The following is a 14,019-nucleotide window of genomic DNA, read 5'->3' as shown; positions in this document are numbered from 1 at the left end:
TTTTCTTTCGATGCTAAAAATAAAAAAAAATTTAAAAAGTTAAACTATTATAATCTTTATATATACAAAATTAATTTTATGATTAATTCTTCTTATTTTATATTTTATAATTCTTTAAATTTCTTGTATTAGAGTTATATTCATAAGCTAATTTTATTTTTATGTTAATCATGTATATATTAAGTAAAATATTTGACTTCATCCTGTAAATAATAGGGTGCCCATTGCTTGGAGTTTGCTTCCAGCTAAATCTTAAAGTTCATCGTACATAAATTATTTTATTATTAAAACAATTTCCATGGTTTTAAAAAAAATCAACACACCCCATCAATTTTTGCTATAAAAACATCTGATCTGGCCTGCTGGCTATGCAGTGCCATTGAAACAAATTAGACAAGCATTTTCCTGTTTTCTGAAATGACTAGCAACTCAGAAAAACCCCTCCATCCCCTAGATCCAGTGAGCTTCACAGATGAGTCTAAAGCAGTGATTGATTTCATTGCTGACTACTATAAAAATATTGAGAAATACCCAGTTCAAAGCAAAGTTGAGACTGGATATTTGACGGCCAAGTTACCCGATTCTGCTCCATATTGCCCGGATTCACTAGAGGATATACTCGAAGATGTGAAAGAAAGCATTTTACCAGGCCTTACTCATTGGCAAAGTCCTAGTTTCTTTGCCTACTATCAAGCAAGTTCTAGCACTGCTGGCTTTCTAGGAGAGATGCTTTGCTCAGGTTTTAATGTGGTTGGCTTCAACTGGATTTCATCTCCAGCTGCAACTGAACTTGAATCCATTGTCCTGGATTGGATGGGCAAAATGCTTAAATTACCATCTTCATTTTTGTTCTCTGGAACAGGTGGTGGTGTCATACATGGTACTACATGCGAGGCTGTGGTCTGCACTTTGGCTGCTGCCAGAGACAAAGCCTTGAGAGAACTTGGTGGTAACTGGGAGAATATAACCAAGTTGGTGGTTTATGCATCAGATCAAACTCATTTCACTTTCCGAAAGGCCGCAAAATTGGTAGGCATTCCGCCATCAAATTTCCGACTCATTCAAACATCTTTTGCCACTGAGTTTTCAATGTCACCTGAGCTACTTCGTTTAGCTATTGAAGATGATATCGAATCAGGCCTGGTGCCATGTTACATATGTGCAACTATTGGTACAACAGCCTGCGGAGCTGTTGATCCTATTGCAGAATTAGGCAAAGTTGCCAACAAATACAAGCTTTGGCTTCACATAGATGCAGCTCATGCAGGTAGTGCTTGCATTTGCCCCGAGTTCAGGCATTTCCTTGATGGAGTAGAACTTGCCAATTCTGTCAGCATGAATCCACATAAATGGTTTCTCACAAACATGGATTGCTGTTGCCTGTGGGTTAAAGAACCTCGGTACTTAGTGGATTCATTGTCATCTAATCCAGAATAGTTAGAAAACAATGCGAGTAAATCTAAAGCTGTGGTGGACTATAAAGATTGGCAAGTTGCATTGAGCAGGCGATTCAGAGCTTTGAAGCTTTGGATTGTGATCCGCAGGCATGGCGTGGCTAATCTTATGCACCACATTCGCAGCGATATCAGCCTGGCCAAGCAATTTGAGGCACTTGTAGCTAAAGATGACAGGTTCGAGATAGTGGTTCCTAGGAAGCTGATATTGATTTTTTTCAGGCTTAAGCCCAAGCATGAGCTGGACAGCGGAGAATTGAACTGTAAACTGCTGGATGCTATAAATTCAAGTGGGCGAGCTTTCATGACTCATGGAGTGGTGGGTGGAATTTATGCCATACGCTGCGTAATAGGAGCAACTCTGACTGAAGAGCGTCATTTGAACGATTTGTGGAACCTCATTCAGGAAAAAGCTAGATTTTTACTTCTGCAATACAATGAGTAAATTGTATCGTTAGTCTTTAATCATTTTGTAATTTTTCAGTTTCATCCCTGATTTAAAAAAAAGAAATCAATTCTTCATTTATGATCCTTTTACATTTGTTTCAAATTTTGTCACGTGGTACTTTGATAGAAATGTTCATGACTAATTCGGTCCAAAATTTAATGGGTAAATTTGAAATAAATTCATGGTTGAAAAGACAATTTTTTAAGTTGAAAAGTTAAAAAATTTTAAATTAAAGGATGAAAATAAAATTTTATAAAAAGCTCTCTATACACACAAATTTCATATCAAAAATATGTTAAGAAAAATTGACGACAAATAATAAATTTATTTATCAAACTTATAGAAATTATAATTTCTGAAAATTTCTTTTATAAAGAAAAAATTTTGATTCTTTTCTTTAACAAAAATCCACTTTAAAAGTTAGGCAGACTTATTCTTGAATGCTTTAAGGGTTGTCGAAACTTGTTTTTGAATGCTTCAAGACTCTTGTTGACTTGATCTTGGATGTAAAATCTGCTTCAAAGGCAAACTTGTTCTTGAATGCTTTAAGGGTCTTATTAACTTGATCTTGAACAAACAAAATTAATCTCCTTCCTTTAAAGGGAATACGATCAAAGAGCAATATCTTAACAATTCGTAGAATTGAAATTATCATAACAATTTTGTGTCCGCTCGACGAATTTGGAAGCGAAATAAATAAAAAAAAATAACGGAGTCACCACCAATCCTTTTTAGCTAGGTGTGATTGACCACCTATCAAAACATATCCTTTTAATGAAAGCTCAAAATTAATTAAAATTTATTAAAAGGATAATTTTAAGGTCTATGTAACAGTCTGGGTTCGAGAGTCGATTACGTGTAGGGAAAGATTAGCACCCCCACAGCGCCCGTTTAAAATAGTACTAATTAACTACGTGTTATCCTTTAATTTTGATGAAAAACAATCCCATTTTCAGTGTTTTAAAAAAATAATTTTCTTAATTATTCATTTATTGAAATTTGGTTTTTAATTAATTTTAAAAAAACTATTCAAGAAAAATAAATTTTAACATTTTTATTGAAATAATTCTTAAAATGTTCCAGTACGTTGATAACATTAGAAAAAAAATTTTTCACCTAGAGATTTCTTAGGTATTGCTTCTCGGAATACCTTAGAATCTCATCTTTGGAAGCTCAAATTTATTTTTTGTAAAAATTATGTCATGCATGTAATGCCAAATATTATCATGTTGATGCACACATTTTATTTTCTTTTTAACAAAATTTTATTTATTGTTTTATTATTTTTTTTTAAAAGAAATGAAGAACAGAGGAATTTTTATTGTATTAAAGATTTTTTATAAATATTTCAATATACTGGTAATATTTAAGAAAAAATCTTCTCACCCAAAGATTTCTTAAAGTATCTCTACTCGAAATACTTTTAGAATCCCATCATCGAACAAAATTTCATTTTTTCTCATTTTTTATTCCCTATTTTTAATTTATTAGTTCATTTTAATTTTTTTTTTGTAAATACTCCAATACACTAGTAGTATTTTAAAAAAATCTTTTCACCTAGAGATTTTGTAGGTATCACTACTCGAAGTACCTTTGAATCTTCTCGTCGGATAAAAATTTTTTTTTCTTGTATTTTTATTAATTTTTATATTAACATTAAGTTTATTTTTGTATTATTTTTAAAGTTTATTTTAAAAATTAACAGAATTATATAAAAAAATTTAACCATATATTTTATTATTTAATCTAACAAATATAAATATTTTAATATGTATAACTATTAATAAAATAATATATATAAAAAAATTCAAAAAAAAGTTTTTTTTACCTGATAGGTCCGGTCAACACGCGGTTCAGTCTGACAGTTTGGTCTAGCGTCAGTAGTTTGATCACGTTTAGCGGTTCAGTTTCAGTCTGGGTCAGGTTCAACGGTTCGGTTTCGATTCAGTCGGATCGATCAGAGGTTGATGAAGGAAGCGGGTCGCGGGTCAGGTGCGCGGACCCCGGGTCAGGTCACGGGTTGACGTGTGGATCCTTAAGGTTCAAAACGATGTCATTTTGGGCATTTATTGAAACTACGTCATTTTGGCTATTGATAGCTTATATAAAAGCCAAAAAAAAAATTTTAGGTCATTCCTCCCCTCTAAAAAAAACGCCCTATTTCTCTTTTTTTTATTTATAAAGTTTCGACCGTGCGTGGTACAGGGCTCGGCATGGGGTGCAAGCATGAGCCCCATGCCTTTTTTATTGTTTTTGTCTGATCTGGCAGTGTTAGGGCTAGGAGCTAACAGGATGGGGTGATCAGAGTATTGGTGGTAGGGTAAGGTATAGTGGGTAGGGCGCGGTGGCAGTGGTGTTTTCCCCGGCACCATTGCCATCCCTCTTTTTTTTGTTATATTTTTTTATATATATCTTTTATTTTTGTTTAATTTTTATTATTGTATTTAATAATATTATTATTATTTTATTTATTATTTTTTTCTATGACCGGACAAATTTGATGTCCACAGCTGCCCCTCTTTGCACATTGTTGATAATCGATAATGGGGCAAAGATAAAGACAACAATTTTGTCCGAAATTCAAATGGAATTTTCTTTTCTTTTTTTCCTCTTTTTTTTGAACATAAACTACTCAAAAAGTCTTCTCGTCAAATCGAAAATGCTCATTTCACTTGAGGCTCAACAATTTTTCAAAATTTAAAATCTGAAAAAAGCTCCTCTCAGCAGAGGCTCAACAACTTTAAAATTCATTTTAAAAAAGCTCCTATCAGCAGAGGCTTAACAATTTTTAAAATCTTATCTTGAAAAGGGTCATCTCAGTAGAGGCCTAACAACTTTAAAATCCATCTTGAAAAGCTCTTTTCAGCAGAGGCTCAACAATTTTAAAAATCTCATATGTTTTCAAAATCGAGTTCTTATCTTTAAACAAGTAAATTTTCTTTTTTTGAAATCTTCTGTTTGATTATTATCCTCATCGAATATTAAAATCTTATTTTTCATTAGGAAATGAAAAGTCTTTATCCTTATTAAAACTGCTCATGGATGCATGTACTGAGTGCTCTAAATGTAATGCATGTAATGAATCAAAATTATTCATTGTAGTAAAAAAGTTCTCGAAATCTCTCATTTTTTGGCTTCTTTTATCATAATTCTTATATGACCAATATGTTCTTAACATCTGACCATTGTATTTTTCCCTAACAATATTTTTTTTCTTCACTGTCTTGTCATACTTTTCTCATCCTTTTTCATCTGCCTTTGTCAGCCCTTTTTTTAAAAAAAAAAAGAAAAAAAATTAATGCTGAGACCTTTTGTGTTTGTGTTTCTTTTCATCATTTTAAGTCGAAGACAAACAAAATGCAATCACACATTTTTCTTATTCGTATGGTGGACAAAAAATGAGTTGACCGGTAACAAGTGCATGGCAAAGTATTTGAGTTGAAACAAAGGTGCCCAAATAATGATCATAAGATAATCACGAGCAAAATATTCTCAGATTCTTTTTCTAAAACTAAATCAGATGATTTCTCTGATTTTTTTAGAGTTTGTCAAACTACACTTGCCCCGATGTTATGGGATCTTCTTTTGATGATGCTTCTCCTTCATATCCAAGTCACCTTTTTCAGGTTTTCAGCTTAGATAAGTCATCATATTTCTATTTTTTTTAAGCAAAATATTTTTTTTACAGCATTTGAATTTATTGAAGTAGGCAAATCACCTCCGTCCATCTCTGCCAAAATCAATGCCCCACCAAAAAATGTCTTTTTCACCACATACAGGCCTTCCCAATTTGGTGTCCATTTTTCACGATTATCATGTTGATTTGGAAGGATCTTTTTTTAGCACTAAATCTCCTTCATTAAAGTAATGGGGACGGATTTTCTTATAATGTGCTCTCATCATCCTCTTTTGATATAATTGACCATGACAAAGTGCTGTAAGTCTTTTCTCTTCAATGAGGTTCAATTGCTCGTAATGATTTCGAACCCATTCTATTTCCTCTAATTCTACCTCCATCAGGACTCTTAGTGAGAGAATTTTTACTTCGACCGGTAGCACAACTTCCATTCCATATACCAAAGAGAACGAGGTGACCTTAGTAGATGTTCGGACTGATGTTCTATAAGCATGCAAAGCAAAAGGTAACTTCTCATGCCAATCTTTGTAAGTATTAGTCATTTTCTTCAAGATTCTTTTGATATTCTTGTTTGCAACCTCTACTGCCCCATTCATCTTTGGACGATATGGTGTCGAATTACGGTGACAAATCTTGAACTAAGTGCAAACTTCATTCATCATTTTTTTGTTCAAATTTTTGGTATTATTAGAAATAATTATCTCTGGAAGCTCATATCTACATATTATCTCCTTTTTTAGGAATTTGCATACCACAGATTAGGTCACACTAGCCTATGATACGGCTTCTACCCATTTTATGAAGTAATCAATTATCACAAAGATGAATCTATGTTCATTTAAAGCTTTTGGAGTGATGGGACTGATGACATCCATATCCCACATAGAGAATGGCCATGAAGGAGCCAAAACATGCAATGCTATTCGAAGAGTGGATTTTGTCAGCATAGATCTGACACTTATGGTATTTTCTTGCATAATTAATATAGTCACTCTCTATTGTCAAGTAATAATATCCAGCCCTCATAATATGTCTAGCCATCATATGACCATTTGCATGTGCCCCACAAATTCCATCATGCATTTTTTCAATAATCCTTTTCGCTTTAGCTGCATTTACACACCTTAAAAGTACTTGATCTCGACCTTTTTTATAGAGGACGTCTCCATCAAGAAAGAAACTCATAACAAACCTTCTAATAGGTTTCTGATCATTTTTTGTTACATGTTATAGGTATTGCTAGCTTTTAATGTATTGCATGATGTCATGATACCATGGCTTCCCATTAACTTTTTCTTCAACACCTAAACAATGTGCTGGTTCATCCTTCACATCCAACTTGATAGGTTGGATTTTAGTATTTGTATCTATTTTAATCATTGCAGCTAGAGTAACTAATGCATCAGCAATTTGGTTTTCTTCTCTAGGCAAATGCGTAAATTGAACTTCTTTGAATTGTTTGACTAACTGAGAGATGTACTTATAGTATCGTATCAATTTAGAATTTCTAGTTTCCCATTCTCCTTGCAACTGATAGATGACTATAGCTGAATCTCCAAACACATCTAATATTTTGATTTTCTTTTCAATTGCTGTTTGCAGACCCATAACATAGGCCTCATACTCAGCCACATTATTTGTGCAATTAAAATTTAACTTGGTTGTAATGGGATCATAGTGCCCATTAAGAGATATTAAAATTACCCCAATACCATGACCCAAAGCATTAATAACTCTATCAAAAGACATCCTCCAAGACTCTTCAACATGTTCATTTTCTTCAATAGCCATCACATCTTCATTAGGGAACTCCAAGTTCATTGGTTCATAATTTTTGGTAACACGATCAACAAAGAACTCGGCTACGACACTTCCTTTTATAGCTTTTTGAATCACATAAATGATGTCGTATTCTGAAAGCATAACTTGCCATCGCGCTATTCTTCCTATCAATTAGGGCTTTTCGAAGATATACTTAATAGGATCCATCTTTGCTATGGCCAAGTAGTATGATAAAGCATGTATTGTCTAAGCTTTCGAGTTGTCCAGGCTAATGCACAACATAGCTTCTCTAATGGTGAATACTTGGACTCATAATCAGTGAATTTTTTGCTCAAGTAGTATATTGCTTGTTCTTTCCTATTAGTTTCATCTCTTTGTCCCAGCACACATCCCATGAAATTTTTATGTATCGTTAAGTATAAGATCAAAGTCTTTCCTGGAACAGGTGGTACCAATATGGGCAGATTTGATACGTATTCTTTGATTTTGTCAAAAGCTTCTTGGAATTCATCATTTCATTCTCTTGGATCATGTTTTCTAAGAAGCTTGAAAATAGGATCGCACTTGTAGGTGAGTTGAGAGATGAAACGAGCAATATAGTTCAATCTCTCTAAGAAATCTCACATTTTTTTTGAGGTACGAAGAGGAGATAAGTTTTGGATGGCTTGTACCTTATCTGGGTCCACTTCGATTACTCTTTCACTGATCATAAAGCCTAATAATTTTCCTAATTTGGCATCAAATGTACATTTAGCAAGATTCAACTTCAACTGAAATCTTCTCAACCTATCAAACAACTTTTTGAGATTGACTACATGATCTTCTTCTTCATGAGATTTTACAATCATGTCATCCACATATACCTCTATTTCTTTATGCATCGTGTCATGAAAGAGAGTCACTATTGCTCTTTGATAAGTGGCACCAGTATTTTTTAACCCAAAAGGTATGACTTTGTAATAGAATGTTCCCCACAGAGTCACAAATATAGTTTTCTCCATATCATCTCGAGCCATCTTAATTTGATTGTAGCCTAAAAAGCCATCCATAAAGGAAAATATGGAATGCCTAGCAATATTATCCACTAGAGTAGCAATGTTAGATAGAGGAAAGTTATCCTTAGGACTCACCTTATTCAAGTCTCGATAATCGACACACATTATCACTTTTTCATCATTCTTAGGAACTGGTACTATGTTGGCTACCCATTCAGGATATTTTACCACCTACAAAAATCCAGCATCAAATTGCTTTTTCATTTCTTTTTTAATTTTTAGCAGCATCTTTCGTTTCATGCACCTTAGCTTTTGCTGCATCGACTTACATCCTGGTTTTAAAGGCAACTTGTGCTCTATAATATCAGTGCTAAGTCTTGACATATCCTAGTAAGTTCACGCGAACACATCTACATATTCTCGAAGTAGTTTTTCTAGCTTCTGTCTTTCAGCTGGTAAAAGAGATATACAAACTTTAACCTCTTTTCTGTTTTCACTATTTCCCAAATTCACTAATTCGATAATTTTCTAGTGGGGTTCAATTGGCTTATCTTTATGTTCTATTAATTTTAACAAATCAAGAGGCAGTGTGTAGTTATTTGAATCTTTCTTATTATCAAGTTCATCAACATAAATTAAGTTTTTGAAATCAAATTTGAGATTATTGCCATGATTATCTTTGTGTTCATTGTTTAGGACCCTACAAAGAGTAAGATGAAGAGAATATTGGCACACAAAAATGGAATGGCAAGAAAATAATGGAAAGAGAAGAATGGAAAGCAAAATAAAGATGAAAATAATAAAAGAAATGCATATGCATCTTCTAAGTTTTTATTAAAATGACAAACATAAACACACCATAAAAGATCTCCTAATACTCGTAAAAAGCAATTATGGATTTAAAGTTTCACAGTACATTACTTTTTCAAAGTTTTAATGACAACAGGCAGCTCTATAACTTTTCAATTATCCAACTCAAAATCTGAAGGATAAAGGTACACGAACAGCTCTTCACTTTGACTCTTCTTTTCTCAATCATCCACCATTTGAATGGTCAGCTTTAAAAATTCTTCCATGAATCCTGCACATAGGGCTCTCGAAAAATCTGGATAAATATATCCTCTCGAGTGAAAAGAATCATAAAGGTATGGAATGACCATAGGCTTTGACTCCGGTTCATATCCCCTAAGATTAGCTATCCTTTTATCTCTTTTTTCATTTACCATTCTTATTCTATCCCCTCTTGTTGGCTTATATCCCAAGCCAAATCTATCTCTCTTTTCATATATGATCGATGGATTCATGATTCCTTATAGGTTCTTTTCAAGTTCGGCTTCAGGTCACCATCCCATCTTGGTAAGCTATTTGATTACCATTTTAGTTGTTGTAGACAAGTGTGGTGAATACAATTTAGATCCTCTAGCTATATATGTTGCATTGGCAATCTCAAAGGATCTATAAGAGCATTTCAGAGCTTTATCTGCTGATTTCACATAAGGAATATTTATCAATTGAGTTACCAATAAATCTTCTTCTTCTGCCAGACATGTTAGCTTTCTTTCAATAATGAATTTAACTTTTTAATGTAATGAGGATCGAATAGCACCTACCATATAGATGCATAGCCTACCCAATAAATAACTATAAGAAAGAGAGATGTCCATAACTTGAAATTTCACGTTGAAAGTGCATGGGCCAATTTGTAATGGCATTTCTATGTCCTCCAACACCTCTCTTCGGGTTTCATTAAAGGCTTTCACTATTATATGACTAAGTTTCATATAAGATCCATAAACAAAGAGTTTTGCCAGAGTAGTCACAGGCATAACATTGATAGATGAGCCATTATCAATCAAAACCTTAGCCATTATATGACCTTTACATTTCATAGTAATATAAAAAGCCTTGGTACTTTTTTGACCTTCAAGAGGAATCTCTTCATCGCTAAAAGAGATATAATTTGAAATTTTCAGATTGTTAACAAGCTATTCCACATATTCAATAGAAGCATTGTGAGATACATATGCTTGATTTAGTACCTTCAACAAAGCATTATGGTGCGACTTTGAACTGAGTAATAATGACAATAGCGAAATTCTAGCTAACATCTTGTTAAGTTGTTCTACCATGCTATACTCGCTATGTTTTATTAACTTTAAAATTTTACATGCCTCACTCTCAAAGACTGATTTCTGACATTCTTTTTCTGAGGCTACGTTAAGACCACTCTGACTTTCTTTTTCTTCTCCTACCTTGGCTTTTTTTTTCTAGCTTTTTCTAGAGCCTCTGGGGTCTAACACCTCTTACTTTGAGTCATGCCTCCTACGCCTGTTATGTTCATAGTATTTGGGTTGACTACAACATCATAATCGTACTTTTATGGTACTACTTTATCATTCTAATATGAAAAAGAGCTAGGAATTTTAATTATCACTATTGGTAGGGAGGTGGGTTTTTTTGGCCTCGGTGTTGACTTGTCATCATAATAAATTGTTACTGGTCTACACATAAATTTATTCTTTGAATCTATGGTAGACACTTCAACTTTCACCAACTCTTTTCTTTCTTCGTAAAACTCTATCCGACCCATATCCATTAACTTTTGCACCTTTTGATAGAATTGGTGACAATTCTTGATAGAATACCCCAAAACTCCTTTGTGAAAGTCACATCTTTCAATTGAGTTAATTGTTTCGAAGTGATTTTGAAGCTCTATTAGTTTTAACATGTCAGCTTTGACCAAGGCTTCAAATACTTTAGCCATCAAAGTTTTAACTTCTTTTACCCTTTTCTTCACATAGCTTCCTTGCGCATTAATCAAAGCATTTATTGATGGTTTAGTATGATTTGCTAGAGGGTTTTCATTAACATTTAGAATTCTTCATTGGTTGGTATCAATGTGTAACACCTAATTCATTGATTAACCCTTACACTTTATGCTTTAAAGCAGTACAGTTCTCAGTAGAATGACCTGTATTCTCATAATGATAATCACAATATGCATTAGGATCATACCATTTAAGAAATAGAGGTTTCAAAGGCTCAACAATAACAGGGGCTAATAAATGTTTCTCGACAAGTTAAAGGTACAGATCTATGTATGTCATGGGCATGGGATCGAACGTGGTTTTTTTTTGGGTAGTTCTCAGGGTTTTCAAAACATTTATTAGGATTAGGTCTCCATTTTGGTTTGGTAAGTGCAGCAAGATGATTGTAGGTGGGTGTCAGAAAGGATGGCTAAAAACGGGATGGATAATCTGGTTATGGTAATAGCTGGTATGACTGGTATGGAAGTGGATGTAATATTATTTATGGAAGGGTAATGGGTTTGGTAGACTGGTGTAGGATAAGGTGTGAAACCTTTAAATTATTGCCCAAATAGTTCACTACTTGAGCTTCATTCTCTTTCTTTTTAGAAGCTCTACCTTTTCTTACTCCATTTGTCTCTCTTGCATCGAGCTTACCATTATTTATGGTGTTTTCAATAATTTCACCTGATATCACTATATCTGTAAAGTTCTTAGTTGCATTATTGATCAATCTCTCATAGTATGGTGCTTCCAAGGTGTTCACAAATAAAACAGTTGTTTCTTTCTCAATGAGGGATGGTTAAACTTGTGTAGCCATGTTTTTTCATCTTTGCATATATTCTTTGAAGCTTTCAGTTACTTTTTTTTTTCATACCTTGCAAAGATAGACGATATTGAGCAAAATCTCTGACATGATGATATTGTGTAAAAAATGCTCTTGTGAGCTTTTACTAAGAATGAATACAAGTTCTGTTTAGTTGAACATACCATTTGGCTACAGATCTCATAAGGTTATCTTGAAATACGTGCATCAATGACTTCTCATCATGAGCATGTGTTGCCATCTTACGATAATACATGGTGATATGAGTCATTGGACATTTTGTGCCATCATATTTTTTAAATTTAGGGACCTTAAATTTTGGTGGAATGACCATATCTGAGACTAAACAAAAGTTAGTTGTATCTGTGAGGCCATAAAAATTCATTCTCTCTATGGCCCTAAACCTTTCTTCCAATAATTTCATCTTCTCTTGGGTACTGGTATCTTTCATTTTCTCAAGTGTCTTTATCCTTAACTTTTCTCTCTCCTTGGAATCATCTAAATCAGGACTAAGATTGGGTCAGGTGGTTTTTCTATCATGACAAGATTAACAAAAATTTGAAATTATCTTAGAGTAGGTGTGGATGTCATTCCTGGATAAAGATTGGGATATCCACCGAGAGTAAAAATTGATACTCTAGTTCTTTAAGAAGGTTAAGTCGATCGTGGCTCAAACCCTGAAAGGTAAACAAGATCTACCATATCTGGTGATTGCTCTTGAAAGCTAAGATTTTCTTCCATTACTTTTTCTTTGTCAAGTTTCCTAAGCATATCCATAATCGTACTGAGATCCCCTTTTAGTTTTTCTTAAACTTTTTCTATTCTCTCAAATCGACTGGCCTATTCTTGTTCCATGATTCTTGTCTAAATCTTGGTATGGTAAGAATGACAAGTAGGTTGGGTCAAAATTTTTGATGGACGAGCTATTTTTTTATTACCACAAAGTTTTTTTTTAATTTTGAAAAAGAAAAAGGAAAAAAATTAGAATGCTATAGGTTGAAAATTTTATTTTTCACTTATTTTATGAAAAAAGATGTACATGATGCATGAATGCAAGTAGGAGATATTTACTCTTGGACGAATTTCAACATTAAAAATTTTTATTGATTCCATATAACTTTTATTACATAGGATTTACCATCCTAGAGTTATATCCATAGAAGCGTTTGACTTGTTCATAATGGTCCTTCACCTTGTCTCGAAAGTTCACTAGGCATTGTCCATATTCTCATATGGGATTGACTTCTCTTCTTAATGCTTTTACATTTTCAACCATCTCCCATGCTTTCTTCACTACCTTACAAACTTGATTAGTCAAGTGCTCTATGTACTGTTGCCTTCCTAAGCTTTTTGCCTTTCATCTTATGTGAGCATTCCTTTCTGAATCACATGTGAAGATCCAATCTTTTTCTCTTCTATGCCACTCATCTATTATTGCTGAAATATGACTCTTGTGGTCTTGTAGTTGTATCTCTAACCCTAGGATCACCTGGTGAAATGATTCTTTTTCATTCAATACTTTAAAGTACTTTTTTCTCTCTTTTACGAGCATGACTTTCAACCTTTCCTTTTCGTTTTAGCATTCCACCAATCTTGCTGAGGTTGTTGAGTATAATCCTTTCCAATTCTGGCATTCTTGAGAAATTCTGGTGGTCTCCTCTTACTTTTTTTGAGCTTTGCCCTTCCATTGGTTCATTTTCTCTCGGAGCTCATCCATTTCACGTTAACGACTAAGGTAAGACTTGGTGACTTTTTTGGTTTTGAATTGGACTTGTAACCTCTTGTTTTCCTAGTGTAGATTTTTTAAATCACTATTGGCCAGATCCCGTTCTTTTATGACTTTTTTTAATCTACTCCTTTATATATCTATTTCATATTTCAATTGTCTTACTTTTTCGTGAAGTCTCAAATTTTCTCTTCTTTTTTCTTTTTTTTTTTCAGCTTCTAATTCTTTCTTGACAAGCTCAACTTCTGATAATTGCATCTATTCCAAAAGATTAAACAATTGATATGAGCTATCATCAGAAGGGAGTACTATGTCTTTAGGCCACCTTGATTTCCAAATCTGGT

General features: G+C 33.5%; 1 pseudogene; it reads left to right on the top strand.

The window, feature by feature from the left end:
* Positions 1-250: 250 nt before the first annotated feature.
* Positions 251-1,946, top strand: LOC111306303 (phenylacetaldehyde synthase-like; annotated as a pseudogene).
* The last annotated feature ends 12,073 nt before the right edge of the window (positions 1,947-14,019 follow it).

Source organism: Durio zibethinus, chromosome 21, assembly GCF_047325235.1.
Source record: "Durio zibethinus cultivar Kanyao isolate XHJ-2024 chromosome 21, ASM4732523v1, whole genome shotgun sequence".
Classification (NCBI taxonomy): domain Eukaryota; kingdom Viridiplantae; phylum Streptophyta; class Magnoliopsida; order Malvales; family Malvaceae; genus Durio; species Durio zibethinus.
Note: the sequence above shows the minus strand (reverse complement) of the source record. Positions and strands in the feature narration are given on the sequence as shown.